The following is a 16,937-nucleotide window of genomic DNA, read 5'->3' on the forward strand; positions in this document are numbered from 1 at the left end:
TCATCTGCAGATCCCACCTCCACCCTTGCCCACTCTGTATTTGCAACCTCTTCCAGCCTTATAACCCCCACCCTCTATCCAGTCCTATCGTGCACCTCACCCCTTACATATCATTGGCACCCAAGCCTTCAGCTGCTTTTGTCCACTGTCGAACCCCCTCTTCAAGCCCCTTTACTTCTCCACTTCTCTCTCCTTCTACCATATTTTCTACCAAGCTTTTGGTTGCCCCTCCTATTTTTTCCCTCCTTGGCTTGGCATCTCTTCCCCTGTCTAGCCCAGCTGTGAAGAGGTTTTACGTTAAATGCACTATAATACGGCATTAAAAAAACCCCCAGAAAGTGCTGGATATACTCAGCAGGTCAGGCAGCATCTGCGGCGAGAGAAACAGAGTTATTGACCTAAAACGTTAACTCTTGCTTTTCTCTCCATAGATGCTGCCTGACCTGCTGAGTCTTTCCAGCATTTTCTGTTTTTGTTTTGGATTTCCAGCTTCCGCAGGATTTTGCTTTTGTATTGTAGCAAATAAAACGGCACAGTTGTGGTATAGCAGCTTTTCATTATCTCACACTCTCATTTACTACCACCTCTGATAGTTTACAAATCCTTCATGGCATAAATAATAAACCACATCCCTCTTTGTCATGTTACACACCCCTTATGACTCAGTAACACTCCCAGTATGCCATGTGTTTTCTATAGCTTCCAAAACACTAAATGAGTAAGAAATACAAGGAAACAGTGTTGATTGGAGGGGACAGAGGGTGATGGAGCAGCACATAGTGAATCACACTGCACTAGATCTGAAAAATAAGATGTTTTTGGCCAGGAACACAAAGCATCAGTATTCCCTACCTTACAATATCATTAGCTGCTTCGTAATACATGTATTCCTGGTATGGAGAAATTCTGATTGTGGGAAGAATGTCACTGGGAGTTATTTTAACTTCTGGTGTAAAACAGTTGACGTTGGATCAGCCACTCATTATACAACACACTGGAATTTCCTTACCCTTGAAGTCAGTGAATCAGAATTTCAAAGAAAGTTTTGGGGAAGTGTCTTACAATGGGCTGGTGCAGTGGTTTAGAACAGGACATCGAACCCGCAACCCAGGCAGAACAGTCCTGGTTGCCCGAACATTTCGTACTCATTGGCTGTCCCGTTGCGTGGTCTCCTGGGTTAGTTTCGATCACCTAAGGATTCAGAGAGGAAATTTACAGAATTAATGGCACTGAGATCACATGGCTATGGCTGAGTAATGAGTAGGAAATGTCCCAGTCATGATACTGCAGCCACCATGACCGTGGGGCAGGCTTGTTGGATCAGCTGCTCTTTTCCTGCCTGTCACCTTTGTATGTAACATTATGGATCTCGAGGGTTGGAAAGGGCTCATTCTTTGCCTCATTTTTGGATAAATCCTAAATCAGAACACAAGAGATGTCTGGTATCCACAGCTTGTAATGCAAACCAAACAATAGGAACATGAATTTAAATCTTAGACATGGCCTCCATACTCCAAGGTACTCACTTATATTGAACAGTGTGAGCATCTCGCCTAGAGGTAGCATTCCCACCTCTAAGTCAGAAGGTGCTGAGTTCGAACCCTACTCCAGATAGTCCTAGTGAGTGAATCTGGGGTTGACAGCCAGCAGGTTACTTGGGTCCAGTGGGTGTGGGCAGCACCCCCTCAACACATAGGTTCCGGGAGACCATAAAACCCTCCTGCTGTTAGAAAAACCTCCAAGCCTGTTTGTGAAGAAGATGCTGAGACTAGGATGCTTTGGTGGATACTGTTTATTGCTTGCCACAAAGTTTACTTCTCTACTCCTAACCACACCCAGCTAGTGCTGGCTGGCTCTTTATATATACATCTGAGTACAATTAACTAATTAACACCCAATACCTGTTCACCCTATTACCTTCAACTACTCGGTATTTAACATCCATTAACAGAACTTATTAGACACTAACAGACGAACCCCAATAGTGGCTGGTATAAAGATGGTTAACAGCCATGGAACGAACGTTCATGTTGTGGTCTATCAGACTGTTAATAAGCTTGCAAATCCTTCCACTGCTTCACACCTTCAAAGCTAAGAGTATGAAGTTGGAAAACTAAAAACCTGTATTGAAGACAAAAAGCTTGGATCTATGATTTACAAAGAACAATCATTGGCCAGTATTTTATTGGAAACTTACATAGGACCATAAGGACTGTAAAAGATTGATGAGTTTTATTGATCAAGTCCCACAGTGTTTCGACTTAGAAACATAGAAAATAGGAGCAGGAGTAGGCCATTCAGCCCTTCGAGCCTGCTCCGCCATTCATTATGATCATGGCTGATCATCCAACTCAGTAACCTGTTCCCACTTTTCCCCCATATCCTTTGATCCCTATCACCCCAAGAGCTATAACTCCTTCTTGAAAACATACAATGTTTTGGCCTCAACTGCTTTCTGTGGTAGCGAATTCCACAGGCTCACCACTCTCTGGGTGAAGCAATTTCTCCTCGTCTCAGTCCTGAAAGGTTTACCCCGTATCCTTAGACTATGACCCCTGGTTCTGGCCTCCACCACCATCGCAAACATCCTTCCTGCATCTACCCTGTCAAGTCCTGTTAGAATTTTATAGGTTTCTATGAGATCCCCCCTCACTCTTCTGAACTCCAGCAAATATAATCCTAACCGACTCAATCTCTCCTCATACGTCAGTCCCGCCATCCCAGGAATCAGTCTGGTAAACCTTCGCTGCACTCCCTCTATAGCAAAAGCATCCTTCCTCAGATAAGGAGACCAAAAGTGCACACAATATTCCAGGTGTGGCCTCACCCAGGCCCTGTATAACTGCAGCAAGACATCCCTGCTCCTGTACTCGAATCTTCTCGCTATGAAGTCCAACATACCATTTGCCTTTTTTACGTCTATTGCACCTGCATGCTTACCTTCAGCGACTGGTGTACGTGAACACCTAGGTCTCGTTGCATATTCCCCTCTCTCAGTTTATAGCCATTCAGATAATAATCTGCCTTTCTGATTTTGCTACCGAAGTGGATAACCTCACATTTATCCACATTATACTGCATCTGCCATGCATTTGCCCACTCACTCAACTTGTCCAAATCACCCTGAATCCTCTCTGCATCCACCTCAAAACTCACCCTCCCACCCAGTTTTGTGTCATCTGCAAATTTGGAGATATTACATTTAGTTCCCTCATCGAAATCATTAATATATATTGTGAATAGCTGGGGTCCTAGCACCGATCCCTGTGGTATCCCACTAGTCACTGCCTGCCGTTTGGAAAAAGACCCATTTATTCCTACTCTTTGTTTCCTGTCTGCCAACCAATTTTCTATCCATCGCAATACACTACCGCCAATCCCATGCACTTTAATTTTACACGCTAATCTCTTATGTGGGACTTTGTCAAAAGCCTTCTGAAAGTCCAAATAAACCGCATCCACCGGCTCCCCCTCATCAACTCTACTGGTTACATCCTCGAAGAATTCTAGTAGATTTGTCAAGCATGATTTCCCTTTTGTAAATTCATGCTGACTCTGTCCAATTCTACCACTGTTGTCCAAGTATTCTGCTATGAAATCTTTGATAATGGACTCTAGAATTTTCCCCACAACCAACGTCAGGCTGACTGGTCTATAATTCCCTGTTTTCTCTCTACCTCCTTTTTTAAATAGAGGGGTTACATTAGCTACCCTCCAATCTGTAGGAACTGTTCCAAGGTGTATAGAATCTTGGAAGATGACCACCAATGCATCCACTATTTCTAGGGCCACTTCCTTAAGTACTCTGGGATGTAGATTGTCAGGCCCTGGGGATTTATCAGCCTTCAATCCCATCAATTTGCCCAACACCATTTCTCTACTAATACTGATTTCCTTCAGTTCCTCCCTCTCACTGAACCCGGTGTTCCCCAACATTTCTGGTATGATATTTGTGTACTCCTTTGCGAAGACAGAACCAAAGTATGCATTTAGTTGGTCAGCCATTTCTTTGTTCCCCATAATAAATTCCCCTGTTTCTGACTGTAAGGGACCTATATTTGTCTTCGCCATAACCTATAGTTTTCTCTTCACATATCTATAGAAACTTTTACAGTCAGTTTTTATGTTCCCTGCAAGCTTGCTCTCGTACTCTATTTTCCCCTTCTTAATCAATCCCTTGGTCTTCCTTTGCTGAATTCTAAACTGCTCCCAATCCTCAGGTCTGTTGTTTTTTCTGGCAAATTTGTATGCCTCTTCCTTGGATCTAATGCTATCACTAATTTCCCCTGTAAGCCATGGTTTGGCTACCTTTCCCATTTTACTTTTGCGCCAGACAGGAATAAACAATTGTTGCAGTTCGTTCATGCGCTCTTTGAATGTTTGCCATTGCTTTCCACCGTCATCCCTTTAAGTAATGTTTCCCAATCCATCATAGCCAACTCGTGTCTCATACCTTCGTGGTTTCCTTTATTAAGATTGAGGACCCTAGTCTCAGAATCAACTACGTCACTCTCCTCCTTGATGAAGAATTCTATCATATTATAGTCGCTCGTCCCCAAGGGGTCTCGCGCCACTAGATTGTCAATTATTCCTCTCTCATTACACAATACACAGTCTAGGGTGGCCTGTTCTCTAGTTGGTTCCTCAACGTATTGGTCCAGAAAACCATCCCGTATACACTCCATGAATTCCTCCTCTATGGTATCCATGCATGCGTTAAATGTTTTCCCGCTGATGCTGGCTGGTTCAGATCTGTTCACTGCGGTTGTTTCTGCAGGTTTATTTTATAATTCAACGCCCACAATTTCACTGAAGACTGTGAAAGGAAACATCTTTCGAAGCAACATTACTGAAAGCACTGTCAACGCTTAAATATCATGTGCTCCGAGAGATGAGAAGCATTTAATTTAAGAGGAGGAGGAGAGCTGCAGACAAGGCAGGAAGTAATTTATGCTACTGCGCACCCCCAGATATTCTAAATGAGCTGGCGCGTGTTTCAGGTTCGATCCCTAGTCTGTGCTGATTTAACTGATCACAGCTGCAGCAGCACTTAGGGTGTTGCAATTGGCATTGATGTCCCAGGGAGGGGTTGGGGGGGGCGCCACATGGGGTGGGGGAGAAACCAGCCAGTGCATCTGATCTTCATCTAGTAACCCCTGTTGAAAGCGAGCGTGCATGCACGTGCGAATGAACGTTGGGTGAGGGGGCAGGATAGAGGCCAACTGCGACGCTAACAGCCATTGTGAATAGTTTGCCCAACACTCAAGTCAAAGCTCACATGTGAAGAATGGGCCAATCGCTACCCTTCAAATGTCAGTGCTTTTATGAGAGGAGAAAGTGAGAGAGTGATAGAGAAAGATAGTAAGCGATAGGGAGAGAGAGTAAAAAAGATGCTCAGGGAATCGCACTCTTTCAGTTCTTATGAAGGGATTCAATAGGGTAGACGCAGAGAGATTTTCACTTGTGGGGGGGGGGGGGGGGAAAGAGACCAAAACTCCCCAAATTTTGATGAAAAATCATCGAGCTGAAACATTAACTCCGTTTCGTTCTCTACAGATGCTGCCAGACATGCTGAGTATTTGCTGCGTCTTCATTTCAGATTTCCGGCATCTGCAATATTTTGCTTTTGTTTAGGGAATAAATGGAGTTGATGTACAGATCGGCTGTGATTTACCCAAACAGCGGCCCAAGCTCCAAGGGATGAATAGCCTATTCCTGTTCCTATGACTACGTCGCTGTAGTGTACAAAATGCCATTAGAGATTCTCAATGTGAGTCTTTTAAACCCACTTTCAGGACTTTAACTCAAACGAAACCTTTCACGTACAGAGTTAAAATTGGGCTCATATAGCACTGTCTACTTCAATGGTCTAGAATGAGAAAAACTAAAAGTGGGCATTACGAATGAGTTAGAAACATTCGGAAGCCTTTCTGTAATTGGAAGGAGTAAAGGGACACGAGCGAAGGCAGATATTTAGATCTGTTAAAAGAGGCAAGACAGGGCAGTGACTCTACTCAACAGGACGAACAAGTCCTGAAGGATTGGAGGAGTTTCAAGAAATAGGGAGGGGTGGGGTCCATGAAGGAATTTTAAATTGAAATTTTCAAGACTTGAAATGGAAATATTTTTATTAGGTTAAGGGTGTCAAGGATTGACAGGGGATAAAAGAATTTGGGCACAGAACAGCCATGATCTAGTTGAATGACAGAACAGGCTTGATGGGCTGAATGGCTGACTCATGCTTCCTATGTTTTAAGCATAAGGGTGAGAGTTTAAAATTTAAGGTGTTGGGGGTGAAGGAAAAAACAGTTTGAGTCAACAAGGATGTGAGTGATGGTCAAGTGTGGGATAGGATATGGGCTATTTCAGATGAGCTGATGCCTGGAGAATGGGAAAGCATTGAAATATTTGAATCTGGAGAGAGAGAAATTTCATACAAATGTGAGTTATTGCCCCACTGTGTAATGTCATAATTTAGTTTTTAGATGTCGAATACTCACTCTTTAAGGCTGTATTAAGGGACAAAGCTTTCACACGCCACCCACTCCTTCACTGGAGACAAGTGACCTTCATCCCTATTTGGATCGGTTTCAGAACTGGTTCTCAGGGATGAATGGCCACTGTTGTAACACAAGGCACCACCCAGTTCCTCATATTGAGTTGTAATCAAAACCTTTAAGACAATAACAGAGATTATTGCAGAATTGAATCAACAGCTGCAATGCTTTGCTGAGCAGGTTGGGGAAGGCGTATCAGCCATTCCTGTCAGTTCGGTGCAGTCACTTTCACCTGCAAGCTGCAATCACAACACTTTATATTAAAAATCAAAATGACGGAAATGCACAGCAGGTCTCTCAGCATCCATTTTGAATGAGACCTTTTGACAATTTCATATATGTGACTGATCGGTGGACCCATGCTGTATCACTTCAGAAGAAATTCTGTATTTTAAATTTTCATATGCAATTTTGCCTGTCCTCATACGTTGGGATCAGCCAGTAATTCTTTCTGGAAAAATGTTGTTTCTGTATCTTGAAAGGTGAACAACAGGTCATGAGTTTGAAGCCCCCCTCCGTTGCCTTTTAAACTACTGCTGACCAAATTATAGATTCTCAACAGGCATTTGGTATCAAGAGCAGGCAATTCATGCTCTGCATGACAGAAGGGTTGCATAATAATGACAAATATTGAATAGTTTTAATTGCAATATTCTTATAGGTTTAACACGCACTCTTTAACAAAGCTTTTCGTCACCTGTTCTATAATGTCAATGTTTTACAAAAAGAAAAAAGACTTACGTTTATATAGCACCTTTCACAACCTCAGGACGCTGCAAAGCGCTTTACAGCCAACAAAGTACTTCTGAAGTGTAGTCACTGCTTTAATGTAGGAAACGTGGCAGCCAATTTGTGCACAGCAAGATCCCAACAGCAGCAATGTGATAATGACCAGATAATCTGTTGATTTTGTGGAGTTGATTGAGGGATAAATATTTTCCAGGGCACTGGGGGAATAACTCCCCTGCTTTTCTTCAAAATAGTGCCATGGGATCTTTTACATCCACCTGAGATGGCAGATTCTGCCTCGGTTTAACGTCTCATCCAAAAGACGGCACCTCCAACAGTGTAGCACTGCCGCAGTACTGCACTGAAGTGTCAGCTTTAATTTTTGTGCTCAGGTGCACAACCTTGTGACTCAGAGTGCTACCAACGTCTCAGAGATCTCATAAGTCATAGGTTCTATGTAAATGCAAATTGTTGTTGCTGATAAGGTGTAAATGGACAATACACAGATGAGCAGATCAAAAAAAACAAATTAAGCAAATGTTATTCGGCCAGGCTTCATTTCTTCATAGCTGTAGGTGCCTATTGTCCTGTTTATTGGCCGTCACTGTAAAGGTCATTGGTAACGAGACAGATTTGTCTTATTGTGAGGGATATATTTTTGACCTTCCTTTCTGCCAGCTTTTATATTACAGCGAACACCTAGCCAGGCTCCTACTCTTTCTGCATCTGTTCGCTGTTTTGCTGTGCCACGTTGCTGGCAGCTGACAGGGACTCCCTGAAGTTCATTTCTCACCTACTTGCAGATCAGAATGCGCTCATGTTTCAAAGACCCTTGGAACGGCGATTGTTTTGCGATAATATAGAATTAAATCTGATTCATCTTTTTGCCTTTGTAAATTTAACTTACAATAAATTTGATTAGCTGTTTAGCCTGAATTACTTCTACCACCATTACTTTTTCCTCAGTTCAGAGATCAAGGGCATATAGATATATCCTGTACTGTTTCTAGTGCATATCTCAATGTAATACAGTTCAGCCTGTGGCACACAGATATTTTATGCAAGAGATCAAGTTTTGGTTCCTGGGAAATACAGACTAGTATATATGTCGCTCAGTGGATTGCATGCTCACCTCTGAATCAGACGGTTGTGGATTCAAGCATAAAATCCAGGCTAACACTCCCAATGTAGTGCTGAAGGAATGCTGTACTGTCCAAGATTCCACCTTTTGGATGAAATGTTAAACCAAGGCTCTGTATGGGGAGACGGTGGTGCAGTGGTAATGTCACTGAGCTGGTAAATAACTCAGAGGCTCAGGCTAATGCCCTGGGGATGCAGGTTCAAATCCCACCACGGCAGCTGGTGGAATTTAAATTCAATTAATTAGTAAAAATCTGGAACTGAAAGTTAGTCTCAGTAATGGTGCCATGAAACTATCAATTGTTGTAAAACCCACCTGCTTCACAAATGTTCTTTAGGGAAAGAAATCTGCTGTCCTTACCTGTATGTGACTCCAAACCCACAGCAACGTGGTTGACTCTTAACAGTTGTCCAGGACAATAAGGGATGGGTAACAAATGCTGGCCTTAAAAAAAAAAAAGTGCCTTCTCAGGTAGATGTAAAAGATCCCATTATTTCAAAGAGCTACGGAATTACTCCTAGTGTCCTGGACAATATTTATCCCTCAACCAACATCACAGATAATAAAAACAGAAAGTGCTGGAAATACTCAAGCAGGTCTGGTAGCTCTCCACAGATGCTGCCAGACCTGCTGAGTATTTTCAGAACTTTCTGTTTTTATTTCAGATTTCCAGCATCCGCAGTATTTTGCTTTTGTTTTAGCCGCTGAAACAGATTATCTGGTCATGATCACATTGCTGTTTGTGGGAGCTTGCTATGCACAAATTGGCTGTCGCATTTGCTACAACAGTGACTATATTTCAAAAATGAAGTATTTAATTGGCTGCAAAATCTTGGGATGTCGTGAAAGGCGCTGTCTAAATGCAAGTCATTTTTATAAGGAAACTGAGTTGAAAGCGTTTGCAATCAGAAGTGTGCAAAAGCAGCTCAGCTAAAACTGTCCTGATTTCTACCGTGTAGGAGGGCATTTCCCACCTCCACCTCTCTTATCTCTGCCAACAGTGTTATTTGAAACTCAGCATGTGGGCATTTAAACTACCTGGTGATATCTTGAGGTGGCCAGGACGACATCACAGAAATGAGTTGCTGAAAGGCAGCATTGAGGGATGGAGCTGTAGGATGTGGGGTGGTAATTTGTGGAAATGAGTTCCCACACAGCCAGCTTCTCAACTGCAGCAGTGCAGTCGGGAAGAGCAAGGTGCTGGGTGCAGGTCAAACACTTCTCCACAAAGTTTCAGAGCAGGAAAGTCTGAGATTGAATGGTAAACTTTTACTGTTCGTCAAACTCAAGTCAAGGTAGCAGTTGGGCTGCAGAAATGGGTCTCATGGGCAGAAGGAGTGGGGAAATCAGCCAGGGTTACATCTCTTTTCCCACACTGAAGAACAACTATAGAGAAGGGGAACTGCTAAAGGTGTGAGAACTAACCCAGCAGATTAGAGTCAAAAATTGGGAGGGAATTCCTAAAGTTTAGGACCGAAACAGCTGAAGGCATGGCCACCAATGGGGAAGCAATGGAAATCGGGAATGCACAGAAAGCCAGAATTGAAAAAGTGCAGAGATGTTGGCGAAATGTAGAGCTTGAGGAGTTTAGAGAGATTTGAACTCAAGAATGATGTTTTTTTTACAACCAAATCGAGGTGTTGCCCTACCAGGAGCCAATATAGGTCAGCAAACACAGGGTGAGGGGTAAACGGGACTTGGTGCGAGTTAGAATAGGGGAAGAAGAGTTTTAGAGGGGCTCAAGTTTAAGGAGGACTGTAAGGTCGGAGGCCAGCTGAGAGAGCTTTGGAATTGCCCTCGGATGTGAATATCGGACTGGTCAAATGGTCTTAACTAAATGTAATATCTCCAAATTTGCAGATGACACAAAACTGGGTGGGAGGGTGCAGAGAGGCTTCAGGGTGATTTGGACAAGGTAAGTGAGTGGGCAAATGCATGGCAGATGCAGTATAATTAATGTGGATAAATGTGAGGTTATCCACTTTGGTAGCAAAATCAGGAAGGCAGATTATTATCTGAACGGCTATAAACTGAGATAGGGGAATATGCAATGAGACCTGAGTGTTCTCGTACACAAGTCGCTGAAGGTAAGCATGCAGGTGCAACAGGTGGTAAAAAACGACAAATAGTATGTTGGTCTTCATAGCGAGAGGACTCGAGTACAGGAGCAGGGATGTCTTGCTGCAGTTCTTCAGGGCCTTGGTGAGGCCACACCTGGAATATTGTGTGCACTTTTGGTCTCCTTATCTGAGGAAGGATGTTCTTGCTATAGAGGGAGTGCAGCGCAGGTTTACCAGACTGATTCCTGGGATGGCGGGACTGACATATGAGGAGAGATTGAGTCGGTTAGGACTATATTTGCTGGAGTTCAGAAGAGTGAGGGGGGATCTCATAGAAACCTATAAAATTCTAACAGGACTTGACAGGGTAGATGCAGGAAGGATGATCCCGATGGTGGGGGGAGTCCAGAACCAGGGGTCATAGTCTAAGGATAGGGGATAAACCTTTCAGGGCTGAGATGAGGAGAAATTACTTCACCGAGAGTGGTGAGCCTGTGGAATTCACTACCACAGAAACCAGTTGAGGCCAAAACATTGTATGTTTTCAAGAAGGAGTTAGGTATAGTTCTTGGGGCGAAAGGGATCAAAGGATGTGGAGGGGGAAAGCGGGAACAGGTTAATGAGTTGGATGATCAGCCATGATCATAATGAATGGCGGAGCAGGCTCGAAGGGCCGAATGGCCTACTCCTGCTCCTATTTTCTATGTTTCTATGACTCAGACATGAGGTATTATGGAACGGTACTATAGTGAGTCAGTACCTGCAGGAGAAAAGGAACCTGGGCATTCAAAGAATTTTTGTTAAGGACCAATATTCTCAACTTTACAATAAAAACACAGCGCCCCCTCCTGGCCAGAGATTGTGTACGACACCAGTAAAGTTTACAGTACAGTCGCTGTGCCCAATTTATCATGGGATATTTCTGGTGCTTGAGCCCGAAATATATTTGTGTGTATACATATTACTCGTTGGGGGTTGTCCTGCTTGAATTTCATTGGCTTGCAGGTTTAGATAGAGCGGTTCTTAGCACTGTGCTTCATTGGTACATAAATCCCTAGTCCAAAACTAAGGGCCATAAGTAATAGCGCCACCAATAAATCCAATAAGGAATTCAAGAGAAACTTCTTTGCCCAGAAAGAGGTAAGAATGTGGAATTTGGTACATAATGAGTGTTTAAGGTATAGAACAGTTGGGCTAAATGCCCAGCTTCTGTGCTGTAAATTCTACGTGATGTAATTCTACATTCAAATCATATTCATATATTCAGATGACAGAAGTGGACCCAGTACTGATCCTTAGCTCATCAGTTACTATCTGCAGCTTTAAAAATATGCAACTTTATGAGAACACTCAATTAAACTTTACATTTGTTCTGTGAGGTCCATTGGTATACAGCTAAGTATTCCCTCCAAGACAAAAATGCTTTAACACTCCTGTGCTGGAACATAGGAAAAGGAAGAGGCCATTTAGTCCCTTGAGTCTGTTCTGCCATTCAATGAGATCGAAGCCAATCTGTGACCTAACTCCACACACTCACCTTTACCCCATATCCCTTAATATCTCTGGTTAACAAAAATCTATCAATCTCAGATTTAACATCTAACAATTACGTCAGCATCAATTTCCCAAGCAGAAGAGAGTTCCAAACTTCTACCACCATTGGCGTGTAGAAATGTTTCCTAATTTCACTCCTGAAAGGTCTGGCTCTAATTTTTAGGCTATGACTCCTAGTCCTCGACTCCCCAAGCAGCTAGTTCCACACGACCTAGCAGAGTATATAGAATTAAACAGAAGTGAATCTAGATTTTCTTGCACTGATTACCAAATGGTTGATCAAGCTGTAAATGTGTCACATCAAGTCATAGCCACAAAATGTAAACATCAATTTGCACCTGTAATCATGAGGTGCAGAGAAATGTTATCAGTTTCATTACACAAGAAAACTCTTATGATTTAATGCAGAGCGTCCAGGAGCCTTTGCATTCATGGGCTGCGTAGAATTACTAAGGAGTCTCACGGACCACATACAAGAGAGAGTGCACACCAATTTAATAGTTGCATTAATGCACTAGCAATGCAGAGGTTATAAAATCCCACTGTGGCAAGCTGTAAGATCAAATTTAATACATTTGGTTATTGGTGGGCTGGCACCAGAATCAAATTCATCATGTTGAAAAAACCCAACAGGTTCACTAATGACCTTTAGGGCAGGAAACTTGACTCTCATGTTCAGTCTGATTAAAATATTGCATGGTTGACAGTTGTAAATTGTATTTTTATTTTGTAAATTGTAAAATTAAGGAGAATGCAAGGTGATCTAAATGAAATATATAAAATTCTTAAGGGGCTTGATAGGGTACATGCTGGGAAGATGTTTCTCCTTAGCTGGGGAGTCTAGACTAGGGGGGCAACAGTCTCAGAATAAGCTGTTGGCCATTTAGTATATTCAAGGCAGAGATGATAGATTTTTGGGTACACAGGGAATTAAAGGATATGGGGATAGTGCAGGAAAGACCCATTGATCCCGACTCTCTGCCTTGTGTGTTAGCCAGTCCTCAATCCATGCCAACACATTTCCCCAATACCCTGAGCTCTTATTTTGTGCAATAACCTTTTATGTGGCACCTTATCAAATGCCTTCTGAAAATCCAAATACACTACACCTACTGGTTCCCCTTTATCCACTCTGCTTGTTATATCCTCAAAGAACTCTAACAAATTTGTCAAACATCATTTCCCTTTCATGTTGACTCTGTTTGATTGTATTATGTTTTACTAAATGTCCTGCTATTTCTTCCTTAATAATGGACTCCAGCATTTTCCCAATGACAGATGTTAAGCTAACTGGTCTGTAGTTTCCTGCTTTCTGTCTCCCTACTTTCTTGAATAAGGGTGTCACATTAACGGTTTTCCAATCCACTGGTACCCAACCGGAATCCAGTGAGTTTTGCTATATTATGACCAATGCCTCCACTATCTCTGCAGCCACTTCTTTTAAAATCCTTGGATGCAGGCCATCAGGTCCTGGTGACTTGTCTGCCTTTAGTCCCATCAGTTTGTCCAGCACCTTTTCCCTCGTGATAGAGATTGTTACAAGTTCCTCCCTCCCATTTACACCTTGCTCATCTATTATTATTGGGATGTTTATAGTGTCCTTCACCGTGAAGACCGATGCAAAATATTGGTTTAAATTATCTGCCATTTCCCTGTTCCCTGTTATTAATTCCCCATTCTCATCCTCTAAGGGTCTCACACTTACTTTAGCTATTCTCTTCCTTTTAGTAGAAGCTCTTACTGATTGAGTGTAAATTGGGAAGAAATTTATTAGTTTTTTAGTCATCTGCTGCTGGTTTCTAAAACATTCCCAATTTTCTGGTCTACCACTTGTTTTCACTACATTGTGCGCCTTTGTTTTTGATTTGACACTCTCCTTAACTTCCTTTGTTATCCATGAGTGGTTCATCGTTCTCTTCAAGTCCTTCCTTCTGACTGGAATAAATGTTTGCTGAGTGTTATGAAATACCTGCTTAAAAGTCTGCCACTGCTCATCTACTGACTTCCCCTGCAATCTATCTTCCCAGCCCGCATTAGACAACTCTTTCTTCATACCTCTGTAATTGCCCTTGTTTAAGTTGAAGAGAACTGGTTTGAGACCCGAGTTGCTCACCCTCAAACTGAATTTGTAATTCTACCATGTTATGATCGCTTCCCCCTAAAGGATTCTTAACTATGAGACCTCTTATTAATCCTACCTCATTACACAATACCAAATCTGAAATAGCCTGTTCCCTGGCACGTTCTGCAACTTATTGTTCTAAGTAACAATCCCTGAGGCACTCTACAAATTCGTCTTCCATGCTACCCATGCCAATTTGACTTGTCCAGTCTATATGCAGAGGCGATCAGAAGCAGGAACTCTGGCTGTTTTCCTCCCTAACTCAGCAGTCACAAGTCTTACAACTCCTGCCTAACCTGAAATGAGCTAACTCAACAGATAGGAAAGACTAGACCTGGGACTTCAATGCTGTATTTGGCTCAGTATTCTATATGTATATTCATCGCCATTGGGTGGGAGGGTGGAGGAAAGAGTCTCATTTAGCTCACCGAGTCTTTCTATCTGCCATGTCACTATAAACATACATACAGGAAACACACTGTGCTAAGATCATTTATAGCAGCGCACAGTTTGTTTTGGTACCCACAGCAGCTTTAATCATAAGCCATTGAACCGAGACGCAGTTTGTCTCACCAATTCTAAATAGCTGCTCCTCTTCCAAACACTTCAAGACCCATCACAGAAAAAAACTCAAGACTCACAAGGTGTTACATAAATACATAACCAACAACAACTTGCATTCATAAAGTACCTTTAATGTAGTAAAATAACCCTCCTGTGAAGGGCATTGGGATATTAAACACAATTTGACTGAGTCACAAAAGAGGATACTAAAACATGCGACCAAAAGCTTTGTCACAGGAAAGTTTTAAGGAGCATCTTAAAAGGAGGCGAGGCAAAAAAGGTGTAAAAGGAATTCCACAGGTTAAGGCGTAGGCAGCTGAAGGCACAGCCGCCAACAGTGGAGCGATGGAAATCAGGGATGCGCAAGAGGCCAGAATTGGTGGAGCGCAGAGATCACAAAGGATTATAGAGCTGAAAGATGCTAGAGATAAGGTGGGGTGGGGCCATTGGTGGGGGTGGGGGGGGGGCGGATTTGAAAACCAGGACGGGAATTTTAAAATCAAGACATTGACAGACCAGGGGCCAATGTGGATCAGAGTTGGGGCCGGGGCAGGGGGAGGTGGTTGGGCGAACAAGACATGGTGCGAGTTAGGATATGGACAACAGACTTCTGAATGAGCTCAAGTTTCTGAAGGGTACAAGATGGGAGGCTGGCCAGGAAAGCACTGGAAGAGTTGAGTCTACAGATAACAAAGGCGTGGATGAGTGTTTCAGCAGCAAATGAGCTATAAAAACACTTCCTTACCAATGAAGTGCAGCCACTGTTGTAATGTAGGCAAATACGATAGCCATTCTGCACACAGCAGGGTCCTCCAAATAGCAACGAGATGAAGAACTTGTTAAGCTTGGTTTTGGTGACATCTGAGGGAGTAATGTTGGCCAGCAGAATGGGAAAGCCCCCCCTGCTTTTCTGCGAGTAGTGGCATAGGATCTTTTACATCCATCTGAACAAGTAGAAGGCAGGTGGGTCCATGTTTCATGTCTCAAATGAAGGATGGCAAAGCAGCCCTCCCTCAGTACTGCATTGGAGACAAAGTACTCACATTCAAGCTTTTCCTTTGCATTAATGCATGGAGTCAAAGTATTGCAGGATTTGGGACAGTTAAATGCAGTCTGCTTGGGATACTACTGCTGTCAGATTTCAAAGGGCAGTGTTGCATTGTACCATTTTTAAAAGAATCCTGTTTCAGGACACCCTGTCAATCCACTAATCACCCATTGTTGCAAATACAGAAATAAATCTATATATTAATAAAATCTTGTGTATAGATGCCCTTCCTGTTATGATTTTTAGTCACACTCTATGGTAAAATTTAACCATGGTCTATGTAAATATTTAGAATGAAAATCCTGTAAGTAATCAGTCACCTGTAAATGTTTAGTTGCAGGGCCCTATCAGTAAAGTTGTTATTATGGTGCTTCTATATTTTTTTGTTGTGTTTTTTTTTGAGGACTCGTATTTTAGAATTATGGACATTGTTTTATTTGGGAAAACCGAAAAGGATTCCACAGATGTTTCACTGGGGTCATTGAAAGGACACTGAGATGTCCTGCTTGAAAACAACATTTACTGGAAGTCACCTGAGGATAAATACTCAGCAGGGGCTTTTTGACTTGGGGGAGATGTTTACGGAGAAGTGAGTCAGGAGGTTTGACTCGAAATACTGTCTGCAATTTTACACCCCACCCCCCCCCCCTCCAAACAAGTGGGCCGGTGGCGGGGGGCATAAAATTGAGTGGGAGGTGGGGCCCCCGCTGCAATTTTACATCGGGCAGCGGCGGCAAGAACAGCCCATCTTCCCCAGGCCAAAGTCCTTAAGTGGCCAATTAACTGGCACTTAAGAGCCTCTGCCTACCACCGTGGGTATTTTACCCTTGAGGTCTCGAAAACACCAGGTGGCCTTCTTGCGGGCTGGTGGAGGCCCCTCCTGATCGGGCATCCTGTGCCCCATGGAGGGCTGCCCCCAAAGCACAACACTCCCTCCCGCCTCCCTAACCAACTCCCCTTGCCTCGCCGGGGCCTGACCAATTGTCCCCGACGAGGCCCTAAAAACTTACCTTCGCTCCAGGGCCGTCCTTCACCTTGCTTGCGATGGCTGGGTGTAGTCCCAGCAGTGACCACTGCTCCCAGTGGCGTTTCAGGGACTAAGAGCTACCAGCCCGCTGATTAGCTGGCAGCTCCAGGGGCAGGACTTGCCCGCCCAAGACCA

At 43.2% G+C, this 16,937-nt stretch overlaps 1 long non-coding RNA gene across 1 annotated transcript; it reads right to left on the minus strand.

Moving 5' to 3' along the window:
• Window positions 1-1,015: 1,015 nt before the first annotated feature.
• LOC137353237 (uncharacterized) lies at window positions 1,016-8,519 on the minus strand. Its single transcript, XR_010969821.1, has 3 exons — window positions 8,419-8,519; window positions 6,501-6,673; window positions 1,016-1,191 (listed from the first exon to the last, which is right to left on the minus strand). It is a non-coding gene; the product is annotated as an uncharacterized lncRNA (long non-coding RNA).
• Window positions 8,520-16,937: the final 8,418 nt, after the last annotated feature.

The sequence above is a fragment of the Heterodontus francisci genome, chromosome 40 (assembly GCF_036365525.1).
Source record: "Heterodontus francisci isolate sHetFra1 chromosome 40, sHetFra1.hap1, whole genome shotgun sequence".
NCBI lineage: Eukaryota > Metazoa > Chordata > Chondrichthyes > Heterodontiformes > Heterodontidae > Heterodontus > Heterodontus francisci.